The following is a 13,136-nucleotide window of genomic DNA, read 5'->3' as shown; positions in this document are numbered from 1 at the left end:
AAATAAATACATGTTCTTCCTTAAAATACAGGGGGCATAAGTATTCACACCCCCATGTTAAATTCCCATAGAGGCAGGCACATTTGTTTTTTTTAAAGGCCAGTTATTTCATGGATCCAGGATACTATGCATCCTGATAAAGTTCCCTTAGCCTTTGGATCACATATCACATACCCTTCACCATACCTAGAGATAGGCAATGTTAGATTGGCATTGAGAGATGATCTTATGGAAAGTTCCCCATACCTATCTCTAGGTATGGTGAAGGGTATGTGATGATATGGGGTTATTTTAATTCCAAAGGCTAAGGGAACTTTATCAGGATGAAGAGTATCCTGGATCCATGAAAAAACTTTTTTTCTTATTCTTTTTAATAAAATTTAGCACCTATGTGTAGAATTGTCATATGATCATATAATATTTTTCAATTATTCTGATGGCTTAGCTACATCCTGAACATTGTCATATTTATATTATACATTTTTTGATACTATTTAAAGCTGGCTGTTCAGCAACAGTGTAACTGAATTCTGTAATTGCCCCTCTATACAGCTGTTATACCGAGGACCAATTTACGTAGCTTATCTGCCCTCTCTGCATGTTGACAGAGAGCGGACCTCCGACACACACACCACACACACACACACACACACACACACACACACACACACACACACACACACACACACACACACACACACACACAAGCACACAAACGTGCAGAGCTGCGAAAACGTTCAGCCCTTCAAGCATTTAAGTTAATTTGTATGCTTTTAATTTGGTATACTTTCAGTTTTGTGCAGACTCTTATTTTGACGTTTGATTACTGAGCTAAACAGAAAGTAGTTCATGCAGACTCTTATTTTGACGTTTTGTTTAATGTGGTAAAACAGGAAGTAGGAAACCACGTTAGAATTCACCTACATCCATGAATTCACCATATTAGAAAGCCTTAGAAATGACAGAGTGGTTAATTGCGCCACTTAAAATGCATCCTGCCCGTTGCCTCCCCAGCAGAAGCATTGCTTGTATGTATAAAACCTTTGTTCTGACTAAGTTAACATTTAAGCATATTGATTTCATGCTTTGAAAGTAGTGTTCATGAAAACTAGGTGGCTTAGCTCATTACAGTATCTTGCTGTTTGTTTCCTAGTTTCACTCTCTTGTCTCATCACGTATGTATGGGTTCAACACAATGTGAAGTAAATAAATGTGCATACAAAGAATTCAGGATTTCTTCATGTTCAAAAATAGAGAGAGTTTTGCTCACTGTTTAGTTGGAGTTGCTACACCTCAGCGAGAACAGTATAAACGTAGACTCTGCCATTTGGTAAAGTCACAGTGAGTCACGGCTGTGCTGGTAAAGTGGTTGCAAGTGTGGTTAAACTTTTCAAAACTCCACGAAGACGACGTGTATAATGGCGAGGCGAAATCAGTCGCTGTGTGGTATGGCTGTATTCTTCTTTGACAGGCAGGCACCACTATGCCCAATTGACTGACTGACAGGCTGAGGTTGTAGGGCAACTCAACGTTATTTCTATAGCACATTTTACCAACAAGGCAATTCAAAACGCTTTACATTAAAAAAAACGATAGAAAATAAAAACAGGCAAAGCTAGAATAAGATACAGAAAAAAAAAATACAGTGCAATGTAACAAATTAATATTATTAGATAGTTTTTAGAAAAGGGTTTGGCATGGGTGAGGGGTGTTGCGTGGAGTGTAAAATGTTCTAAATAAATAACACAATGTTCTGAGTAAATAGGTGTAGAATTTTTTTTATTTTTTTTTTTACAACTGAAATAAAATAAACTGTTATTACAGAGGGAAAGTAATAAAAAAAAAACATGCATTATATTGAACCAAATTCCAGGTACGGTACTGGTATCGCTACCTGTACTGTGGGGAAAAAAAGTGAACGTTACCCAACCTTATGTTGAACCGTATGCAAAAACCGACAATTACAAGAGTTAGCATAATTACAGTTGGTGGCAGGGTTTCTGCCAGTGAATTGCAACCTTTGTAACCGCAAGAAAAAATAATAATATTAAAAACCCTTTTTCGACCGGGCACTAATACTTTTCTGGTTGAAATCCTGGTTTTCTTTCAAAACAATGTGACATGAATTCTTTATGACATTTTCTTCTGCATTTCTGACAGAGTGGCAGTTCATGGCAAAGGTGACGATCGAAGTGGTCGATACATGTGTCAGGTTTTGATAGAAGTCTGTATTATTAATAGCCACTTTCTGTTACCACCCATACTGTAACCACGTGTTGTCTAATCAAGAGGATTGGGACCTTAAACCCTTGTTTTTTGGGCTACTTTGACTGTGCACAGTGCAACTCACTGTAAACAAAACATCTGAAAAATCATTAGCTTATAAAATGGTTGTGTTGAATGTGTTAGCCAACAGCTGCCTATTTACACATCCAGCAGACATGGATCAACATTCCAAGTCCAATATTCACTCTCTTTTAGCTTTTATTCATGGTCTCAAGAAATGTCTATGAACAATCTCTCTCTCTTTAGCAGCTAAATGCTAGTTGCTAACTTTGTCCTACGGTTTGTTGCTGTCCAGTTAGCATGCAGTGGGTTCATTAGAGCTTTTAAACAAAAACAATAAGCTGAAAAAAGGTAAAACACTGATGATGATGAAGATTTACAAAGAATATGTCTAATTGGGACGTTTTGGGGCCGATAGACGTATCCAGCTAATTGAAATAGCTCACGTATTGTACAAACCGTTAACTTCATTTAATATTGTTGGTGGAGTTTTTTTTTGCGGTCCGCGAATGTTTTACCAAAACAAGTTCTTTCCCGAGGCTATTTTACAGAGCCACCGTCGCCCAAGACGATTGTGATTGGTTTAAAGAAATGCAAACAAGCCAGAGCATTTTTGTTTTCTCCTATCCTGAAATGTATCTGGGGAGTAGTCAGACCTTCCTCCCCAGCGCTGCAGAGATCTTGAGGTCTGGCAATGTGAGACTAGCCGCATGCGTTGCTGTCTGTCACAGTGTCATTTTTGATTCAACCACTGGGGGTCTCAAATTCAACACAGTGAATATAACTACAATAAACACCTACAGTGAAAGTAATTGCCTTTGCAGGGTTCCTAATGAATCTAATTATGGTTAATGCTGCAATACATAATGAATCTCCAGTTATTATAGCATCTGCTCCGAGGACTCCAAGGAGGAAGACCACTCACTTGATACATACATCTACAATTTCACATGTTCTTCTCTAAACGCTCATCAGGACAGCACACAGGACAACATCATGTGTATCTATAAATGGTGTAACTCAGTCTAATAGTAAAATAATTTAACATGACATTTGCAAGATGCAAACATACTGTATATCTGCAAAATTGCCAGCTTGAGTTTCAGTTTAAAGTTATAGGCCTCCAAACCGGTATTCTTCACGCTCCACTGGGTGATTGATTTAAGGTGACAGGTTGAATATGAAGGTAGTGAAGAGGTTGCTGACTGCAGTCACATCTGACCACAACAGAATGGGTCAATGTGGGTACACAAACATAAAGAGGGTCATTTTGAGGTGACAAACTCAGGTCACAGAGAAACAATCTCAGCATTTGTCATGGCTGAAGTAAACTAAGAACTTTCATTTTTCAGCAGGTGATTTTCCATTTATAACTTTTTCTGGTTAGAGTTTCAAGAAAAATGGCCAATGGCAGTTTTGACAAGGGGGGAAAAGTACATCACAAACAAACACAGTTGTTAGCTCAGGCTGTGAGGTCACATAAAGACAGTCCACGGTGCACATACAATGACAGTAGCTAGAGGGGTAAAGGAGGCTCTCGCTGTGCTTAGTATTACCAAATTCCATCAGAACCTCTCCTGTTTCACATTAACACCCCTGGAGACCCTCTCAGGTCCACACTCTGCAGCCTCAAACACTTGACCCAGTCATGATTGATAGGACAACACTGCACAGGGCTACCATTCACTTTACACTTTATCAGCTGGATGCACAGGCGGTATGGGATTACAGTAGGACTCCCAACTGTTGTCTACACCCAGCGTTGCATGCAGTGATCCCAGGATAAAGATCAATTCATTACCAGGATCATTTATCACAGAAAGGACAGTTCCAATCAACTTTACATTACTAAGTGGTACTTGAAATATTTGTCCCTCATGAATCTGTAGAGCTTGTATGCAGGCAATTTAAAATCTCATTTTCTGCACACGATTCGTCTACAACTTTTTTACCCATTTATGTAGTGTATGTTTTTCCCCAATCAATCCGTGATTTGTGCAAATCCGTTACAGCAGTGCCCATGAACAATGCAAAACTTAATCTTGTCCACTGGCCTAACAAATTAAGTGGCACTGATTGCTTTCACACAGCCATCCTTTTCTGTGATATGCCTTGTAGATATGATTAAAACTGAATATAAAGCTCTGACAATATTTTCAATGTGTGCAGCGTGAATGGCATCAAGAAATCCTTCATGCACAGACATTACTGATCTCCCATGGACTGTTGGGCAATTCTGCAGTAACCAAATAATAATGAACAGTGGTTCCGAGTAATGTTGACAAGATTATATTTTATACACACATCACATGCAATGTTTTCCCTAGATTTGTAGAAGACTAGTTGTAGCTGTTATAGTAAGAAAAAACCCTGGCATGTGGGTGCAAGGAAGCATAGATAAAAAGAATGATGACTGCAGTGCACACTGACTTCAAGGCGGACATTTAGGAGATAAGCACATAGCCATCAAACCTGCTCAGGGGGATAAACATCTAAAGCAAAGTTATATAATTAAAAACTTAGTTGGTACTACATAAATGTAATTGTGCTGTATTTATATAACGCTTTTCTAGTCTTTACGACTACTCAAAGTGCTTTTACATCATACAGGATACATTCACACACTGTGGCCGAGGCTGCCGTACAAGGTGCCACCTGCTCATCAGATAAACACTCACACACATTCACACTCCAACGCGCAGCATCGGGGGCAACTCGGGGTTCAGTATCTTGCCCAAGGACACTTCGACATGGGACTGCAGGGCCAGGGATTGAACCTCCAACCTTCCGATTGGCAGGCAACCAGGCTCCACCACTGAGCCACAGCCGCCCAAACATACAGTATGTAAAGAATTATGAGTAAAAACCCAATAATGCATCCAATATATCAAGTAGGCCTACCAAAATACAGGAAAGGAAAAACGTTAAGGGAACAACGACCAGCTCCAGCAGTGCTTTGACCGGTTGGTATTTGTATGACCTTCAAACTGTCTTTGCCGGGCTGTGTGGCATTTTGGTAACTCTGTGTTCTGCCTGTTTGTGCGGGACACGTCGGTTTACCAGAGCTCATTCATACTGTGTCACAGACTCCTTTCCCTCATATTGTTGTTGCTAAATGCACGTTGTACTTTTGAAAATGCATTACAAAACTAAACTCACTTACAGTATATGATGTAACTATTGGTAATGTGAAATACAGCAGAATTATTGATTGTATTGCAATAGAATGTACAGGTGACACTGGATTTGTGGGGGTATCTATTTAAAATGTTTTTGCCTGAAACGTTTAAGGCGTCATCTACTTCATAAATGTTTACCTGGCATCAGGTATCATAATTGTTACATCATCAAGAAGAAAGGCCAGTTTCACTTAAAAAAGCTCTTAGTTGTGCTTTGGGCATGAGGTCCTTCAAGGAAGCTGGAAGCTGGTTTTAGGAGGATTTGCTGGACCATTTATGGCATAGACAAAGACATACATCTTCAATAGAAATGTATTATCATCACTGTGGAAAAAAAAACGTAATTGTTTTCTGCCTCTAGGCCTTCCCCTGATAATGAACTGAATGAAACAATCTATAAAGGGAAATCCTCTTTTGATTGAACTTCATCATTATGCACGCCTCGATGGAGGACTGCGAGAAAGCATTGCTTCATTTAAAGAGTTCACAAGCCATAAAGTTTGAGAAGCATCGCCTTATGCCACTGCAATCATTTTTACAATAAAACTCCAATTGTCGTCCAGAGCTGTAGCATTGCTTTCAGACTAAAGGAGTCTCTAGGAGTAGGTGTCAGGTGTGGGAAGGGTAAGGTAAAGACACTGATTCAAGGGTGGAGAGGCTGTAATCAGTTGGAAAAAGAGAAACTCTCCTTTAATCTAGCAGAGTGGCTTTCAGCTGTTTGTTGAAGAGGTGCTGCAAGAATTTTTCAGATAGACTGCCAGATACTCACCACTCAAGCCTACTACCACGACAGAGAGTAGCTTACAAGACCAACCACCACCAACTAACTAAAAAAACTTTAACAAAGACAAGAAAGACTAGGCTGGCATCTCGCAGAGGTCAGTGAAAGGGATCATTTGGGATCAGTGTTGGGATCATGAGAATGATTAGTAGTCTCAATGTTTTTGGGCTGTGTTGTCTGGGCCCATTAATATTTTCCTAGGTGGTCATTGCTCCATCAAATGTTTTTTGCTTCTTACCTCAGCCCCTGCAGCTTCCTCCGTCCCTTTCAACTGCGTAGCCCAGATGGCAACCAGTGAGTGCTCCTTGTGCACTTTATTGTGCCATACTCGTCCCTGTAAATGCACTCAGTGCACTCAAAATAGTAAGTGTAGTACGGCTGTAACCAAATTGAGACTCAGCACAGCTGTCGTTCAGCCCTGAATGTGTGGAGATCTCGATTATGTTGGTACTGTGGTATCACATTTGTGTCATGGTACGAAATGCCTGTTTACTGGGAGAGTCAGTAATGTGGTCCCAGAAAGTAGCTTAATAATTAGAAATGTGCAAGAAAGGATTCAACGCCAACCCAGATGAGAGAAGCTGCTTAGCCGAGGCAGATGAGGTTTAAGGTTCTGCTTGTGAGAAAGTTGAAGAAAAGAATATGCATCTAGTGCAGTCATGTCCCTCTGGGTTGACCAGAAAATGAAGCTGTATGTTGTTTGTGATTGTATTATAGATGGCATTCTGTTATTCTTGTTGCTGTTTGGTCTAGAGGATAGAGCGGCCAATTAACAATGCCATTATATGTTCAAATTTATTCATATTAAATTTCACCCAGTTCCTTATCTATAAAGTCACGAAGAAGTGGCCAAAGTCACTTCCTTTTACTTCCGGTAAATACAAGAGTCCGCTACCCAACCTAAAAAGCGGCATGTTCACGGCAAACTCACCTTCCTCTCTTTCCAATTTAGCTTAAAGCCCCCCCTCTTGGCTTCAAATAACTCTCCGTTGTTGGCTACGGCCGCTGAACACGCTACATGTTGTAAACAGCCGTGGGTGCTTGCCTGCTCCTCCAGTAACATTAGCTGTTAGCAGGGTTAGCATGACGCGCTAGCCACGGTTAGCCAGGACCAGTGGGAACACTTTACTGGCAGTGTCTCAATTATTTTTGCGAGTAACCAACTCGGATAGTGTAGTTCTCCCTCTAGTAATTCAGTGAGTACACAAATGTTGAAATTACATAAAATGCCAGTCCCTTGTAGCCTTGATAAATTAGCCTGTAGCTAATGCTTAGCTACCTGTTCAGGAGGAATTTAGTCAACTTTGCTTCAAGTTACAGTAAATGGAATCTTAAATCTTTTTATTAGCATGGTATCACAATCGGCATTGAGAATCGTGTTATTTTAATGGAATTGGCACAGACCACTACATTATTGGCATTGTGACAAACTTGTCCCCCACCGGAGGGCGCACCCCCCAGTTTAGGAATGAATTATTTAAAATTACTTGTATGTGGGAAGGACATAAATAAACGTTACTAAATGTAACATGAACAAAACTTAGCTATATTAACTCGTCGGTGAACAGATTCATTTTAATCGGCTATTGTGGTTATCAATGAAGACAACAACTCCCATGATCACATGCAACTTTACATCACTTGATTTGTTAACTGCAAATATTGACCTAATGAGTTTATGTTTTCAATCTATAGTTTTAAGTCTTCTTCAATACAGCATGATGTTTCTTTTTGTAAATTATGGTCCCATTTACTTTACAATAGACGATAAAGTAGGTGCTTTAGGGAGTGGCTACCTTGTAAATGACAAGTCACTACCACGGCGCCGTGCATAGCCTCCTAGGGTTGACCCAATAGCTTCCCTAAACCTGTAATATGTTTTCTGGCCACTTTGGTGCAGTGAATACAAGTCAGGACGCCAATGATTTGTCCTCACGTTTTAAATTTGAGATGGTGAACCTGATAGTGAGCAAACAGTAAAAGGGGACACTATTGCATCAGATCAACTGGAGAATGGTTGAAACAGCAGCAGATTACAGCAAGATTTTATGTGTCATATTTCTTGGAATTTCTCGATAGGACGAACGGTGGGATATGTCCCCGTCTAACCTCACCGTAGGACTGCTTTCTCAGATGCCTTGGTAGCATGGCATTTCTTTTATTGAAAATAAATCTTTTTGGAACCTTTAGTTTGTAATGCCACCATTATACCACAGTAAATCCACAGACAAAGCTTTAAGGACCATTCCATTATGTTTGAATGCTTGAATCCCTCTAAACACAGTTTAAATGTATGTAGTATTATAAGAGTCACCTGACACCAGAAACAAAAAACGTGAACACAATTACATGAACATATGGCATAACATGTACTGTACACCATACTATGCTATACTAAAAAGATGAAATACTGTATTACAAAAAAATATTTCCCAATAGCATTCTTTTTGTGATCTTTAGGATCTGAAAATGCAATCAAAATTCGATTAATTTCACAGCCCTACTTTAATGACAGCCCTATTCTCAACCATCAGCAGTAATGGCACATCAGACAATCTATCATTGCTCAATTGATCCACAGACTTCCAGTAAATGTGCCTCTGCCTGTCCACTGAAGCTCTGCAGCTCCTTAAAGCATATTTAAATTCATTACAGCTAGCCTGACGAGATGGCTGGGTAAACAGAGCGACAATAAACAATTACTGTGTATTAACTTTATTGAAGGTGTCCTGGATGACAGCTGAGATGACAGTGAGAAGATGGGCAGTGTTTGCAGACTTATTTTAAGGGTGGGACGGCAGATACTGAGAAAGCAGTCATCTTAGACACATGCTATTTTTTCACACATTTTGATATACAATTAAAAGAAAAGTGGGATATCCTTTTTGGCCAATTTCAGTGCTTTACATTTATGGTTGTCTAAGGCCTGTCTACTGTCTGTGAGTTTGTACAACTGCATAAAAGAAATGTCCCTTGAGAGCAAGAAACAAAAATTGCATGTCATATTAGAAAGAAGGTTCACACAGCAAAACAATGGTTGAATGAAACTGAGAGCTCTTAAAATGTCAAAACAAAGTCATTCCTTTGACATTAACACCAAATCCACTTGCTCCCATGGGATTTCAATTGAATAGCGTCAAGAGCCCACGCTTGCTATTTCAGACCAACTTCAGACCAACATTTGTATACCTCCTTTTAACTGCCCTGAACTCCCATAGTTTCCTCAGATCAAGTTCTTAAATGCATCATCAGAAGTCAACATCACACATTGCCAGGTAGAAGACATGAAGTTAACAGAAGAAAAATCTATTTTCCAGAAGCTTTTATGGCCACTGCACAATGTCAGTAGGAGCTCTAAAATAATTTTCCACTTGCTCGCCCAGCATGTGCACGCACACACACACACACACACACACACACGCACGCACGCACGCACACACACACACACACACACACACACACACACACACACACAGATAATAATAATAATAATCTAACCCCACACTTCCTGACAGCTGTAGCAAATGTTTCAATTTGCCACTTTCCTTTTTTTTTCTGGGATATTTTCATGAATGAATTTGACCCCAAACATTACTAGCAGAATACACACTGCATACATTATATATAGGGCTTGTTTTAGCGTGATCTCCATCTCCATAGCATGTTTATAGACTTATACTGCATCTGTCATGTTGAAAATTGGAGGGGTTCATTAACATCTGGCAGTACTGGAGCTGCAGCTCAGAAGGGCCTCGTTTGATGGACGTCTCCCTTGTTAATTGACGTGTTGGGATTTAGCGTGAGAGGAAATCTGCCCCCAAGGGCTCCGTGGGTCAAAAATGTAACTTCATTTTCAGGCAGGGAACCTGATAGCTCCAGCAAATGATCTCTGGACTTTTTACATCCCAGAATGTTAATTAAATTGGATGCCGCTACTAGCATGGCTAACCTGCTTTAAATAACTCTTCTAAGGAGTGAATGTAAGCTTTATGGATGATGGCTACAGAGTAGAGTTTTACTACAGAGTAGAGATTCAGTGTGTCAGCCAAGGTGACACACTGGGAGCAGTAGACTCCAGCTCAGGCTGAATCAAGTGGCTGGTAACTTTCAGTGATTTGCTTGTCATTCTTCTTTTACAGTGACCTTAATACCAAGAGCATACTTAATATTCACTCCTTTCTTTAGTTTAATTCTGTATATAGTAGGCATATCTGTATTTCATGGTTACATGCTCTGTGACCACGCCTCAGAAATATGACCTTTATAAATATTCATTGTGCTCCTGCGCATAAGGACACTACATAAGGGACACTTAGAGTATTCAGTTTGAGGCTAAATCAGAAAAAACACCAAGAGAGAGAAAAAAAACTCTACACTGTAACCCCCCTACATACTGATGAACTAATCAAAGAACTCCCAGCAATATTACAATTAATGTTTTATTGGCTGAATTGCTGTTTGATCAGACGCCGTCTTGAACAAAAACAGCACAAATACCATAGTTAAAGGATAAGACTGGAGATAATCTAGATGTCTCTATGTATCATTCCAAATGTATCCAATGTAAACACAAAACCCCCCCAAATGAATGAATCCACTACCAAGTGTGTGTGAATCCAAAGTCTGGTATATCTTCTTCCTCTGTGTCGATGAGCTCCATTGTTGTTTTTGTTTTTTAGATTATTTTTGGGGCATTTTCAGGCCTTGTATTGACAGGAGAAGACAGCTGAAGACATGAAAGGGGAGAGAGACGGGGAAGGACATGCATCATAGGGCCGCAGGTCAGAGTTGAACCTGGGCCCATTGCGTCGAGGAGTAAATCTATATTTGGGACCCGCACTACCAGCTGAGCTATCCGGCCGCTCAGAACTCCATTGTTGTCCAAAATACTGTGAGCCCTTCCTTCATTACCATGACACACACAGACACATGCACTCACACACGGACACACACATGGACTGTACCTATTCCAGATTAAAAGATCTGTGTAGTGTGTAGGTTTATCTTATGTTGTTCCTGTTTAAAGCAGCATTTTAAAACGCCTCCTTTTGTTACTATATGTTAGCTAAACATAGCACATGAATTAATGTACATGTTTGTTTTTGTTTACTAGGGCTGCATGATATTGGAAAAAACTGAAATTGCAAAAATAAATTCTGCTGCAATATATTATGAAATAAAAAAAAAGACAAATTTTTACAACATGACATAAAAAGCTCTATTTGGAAATGATAAATCATTCTCGACTACTGGGGTGATTTTGTAGGAGGGTGCATTTACATGGGAAATTAAAAATAAAAAGGAACTTTTTTAGTTTGAACCATTCTTTGTTGAACTTCAAAACTTTACAAACACCAAAGCAAGTAATTGCTATCAGTACTCTTCTGAAGTGATTTTGGATAGGAAAATTATGTATTTATATTGAATACACTGGTTGACTGACTGACACCATTGTATTCATGTAATACTATCAATCCAGGCTAAAGTCAATGATAGTAATAATGTATGCACGTTGCTTCCTCTGAATTCCAGGTTGTGGTCAACTAGTGGGGCCTGCTTGTTTGTTTGATAAATTGATCAACGTTGATTGTGATTGGTGGTTGGATGTGCATGCATAGCCTGCATGTTACGCACTCTCAACAAACTCTGTGTATCCAAGCACACCTCAATCAGTGTAAATTAGGTTATATCAGACATAGACTTCTGTTGTAGATAAGAGTTATCGTTCCAGCCCTATTGTTTACTGTAACCACAAAAGTTAGGCTGCTTCCGCACTATGGGGCCCATAGCGCAGGCGCCCTAGAGACCTTCCCCAGCCGAGCAGGCTATTTCTGGTTTAGCGCTCAGCTCACTTGAATAGGGATTTAAGGATTTAGTTGTGCAGACTTTCCAAATGTTATCGGACCGAATGGATCAAATTCTGAGGTTGTGACACTCAACAAAATATATCCACTGATTTGAAAACTTTTCCTTGCCACTTAAATCTAAGTGAAAAGTATTTTTGCAACCCATGGCATCACGTGTTGGACACACAAGTATAATAATAAATTAGGTTTCCACCTTGTCTTGTTTGACTTTATCTGCGTCAGAAACAACCAGCTAATGAAAAGGTATTTTATTTCTTGTCGGACTGTCCTCCCAAGATGAACTTATTTTACCAAATGCGTTACGGTTGGTGCAGAGAATTGGTGGATTTGTCAGGTTAAAGGAGGTTCAGAATGCAGCAGAAGAAAAAAACCCACATATTTAATCCAAACAAAAAGAGTCTTACAACACAGGTAAGCAGCAAGTAAGTAAATCCAGAGACCAGGGAAATACGGCAACAAGGAACACAAATGAGACCTGACACACAAAACATTACAATCCAAACTGAAAACACTACAATGATCTGACAAGGGGAACTCCAAGACTAAATACAGAGGGAAACGAGATAACAAGAGGCAGGTGACAAGAGCTGGGAAACAGGTGGAAGACATTAGGTAATCACAAGAGCAGGAAAACACAGGAAATAAAACTAAAGACAAGGCAGCACAGAAAACCAGACCATCAAAATAAAACAGGAAACAGAACATACAGACACTCACAAGAGACCCTAAGACATAAACCACAACTAGACAAGACAAGTGAGCAACCAAGGACTAAAACACATACAAGACCAAAAAACACAATCACAAGAACAAAACAACAAAATACCCCAAATATTATCTGCTTATGCTCAAGTAACAACGCCCTGTAGTAGCTGTAAACGTTACGACGTTGCAAAGGTCTCCTAACCTTAAAGAAAGTCATCATTTTAATCCAAACCACAATCTTTCCCCAAACCTAAGTTGATTTTGTGCTAAAGCTTAACTATAATTGTGTCACATCATATAAGAGATTTATTTTGGAAT

General features: G+C 39.6%; 2 long non-coding RNA genes across 3 annotated transcripts in view; one reads left to right on the top strand and one right to left on the bottom strand.

Moving 5' to 3' along the window:
• LOC116702140 (uncharacterized) overlaps positions 1 to 4,882 on the bottom strand; it is a 15,589-nt gene extending 10,707 nt beyond the window's left edge. Inside the window, exons 1-2 of the long non-coding RNA XR_004335073.1 lie at positions 4,873 to 4,882; positions 2,616 to 2,627 (exon numbers count right to left, since the gene is read on the bottom strand). This is a non-coding gene — a long non-coding RNA (uncharacterized LOC116702140). The remainder of the gene's footprint in view (positions 1 to 2,615; positions 2,628 to 4,872) is intronic.
• The window catches only part of LOC116702145 (uncharacterized), a 154,795-nt gene that overhangs the window by 41,372 nt on the left and 100,287 nt on the right, over positions 1 to 13,136 (top strand). The gene's annotated exons all lie outside the window — the stretch shown is intronic.

The sequence above is a fragment of the Etheostoma spectabile genome, chromosome 14, assembly GCF_008692095.1.
Source record: "Etheostoma spectabile isolate EspeVRDwgs_2016 chromosome 14, UIUC_Espe_1.0, whole genome shotgun sequence".
NCBI classification, from domain to species: domain Eukaryota; kingdom Metazoa; phylum Chordata; class Actinopteri; order Perciformes; family Percidae; genus Etheostoma; species Etheostoma spectabile.
Note: the sequence above shows the minus strand (reverse complement) of the source record. Positions and strands in the feature narration are given on the sequence as shown.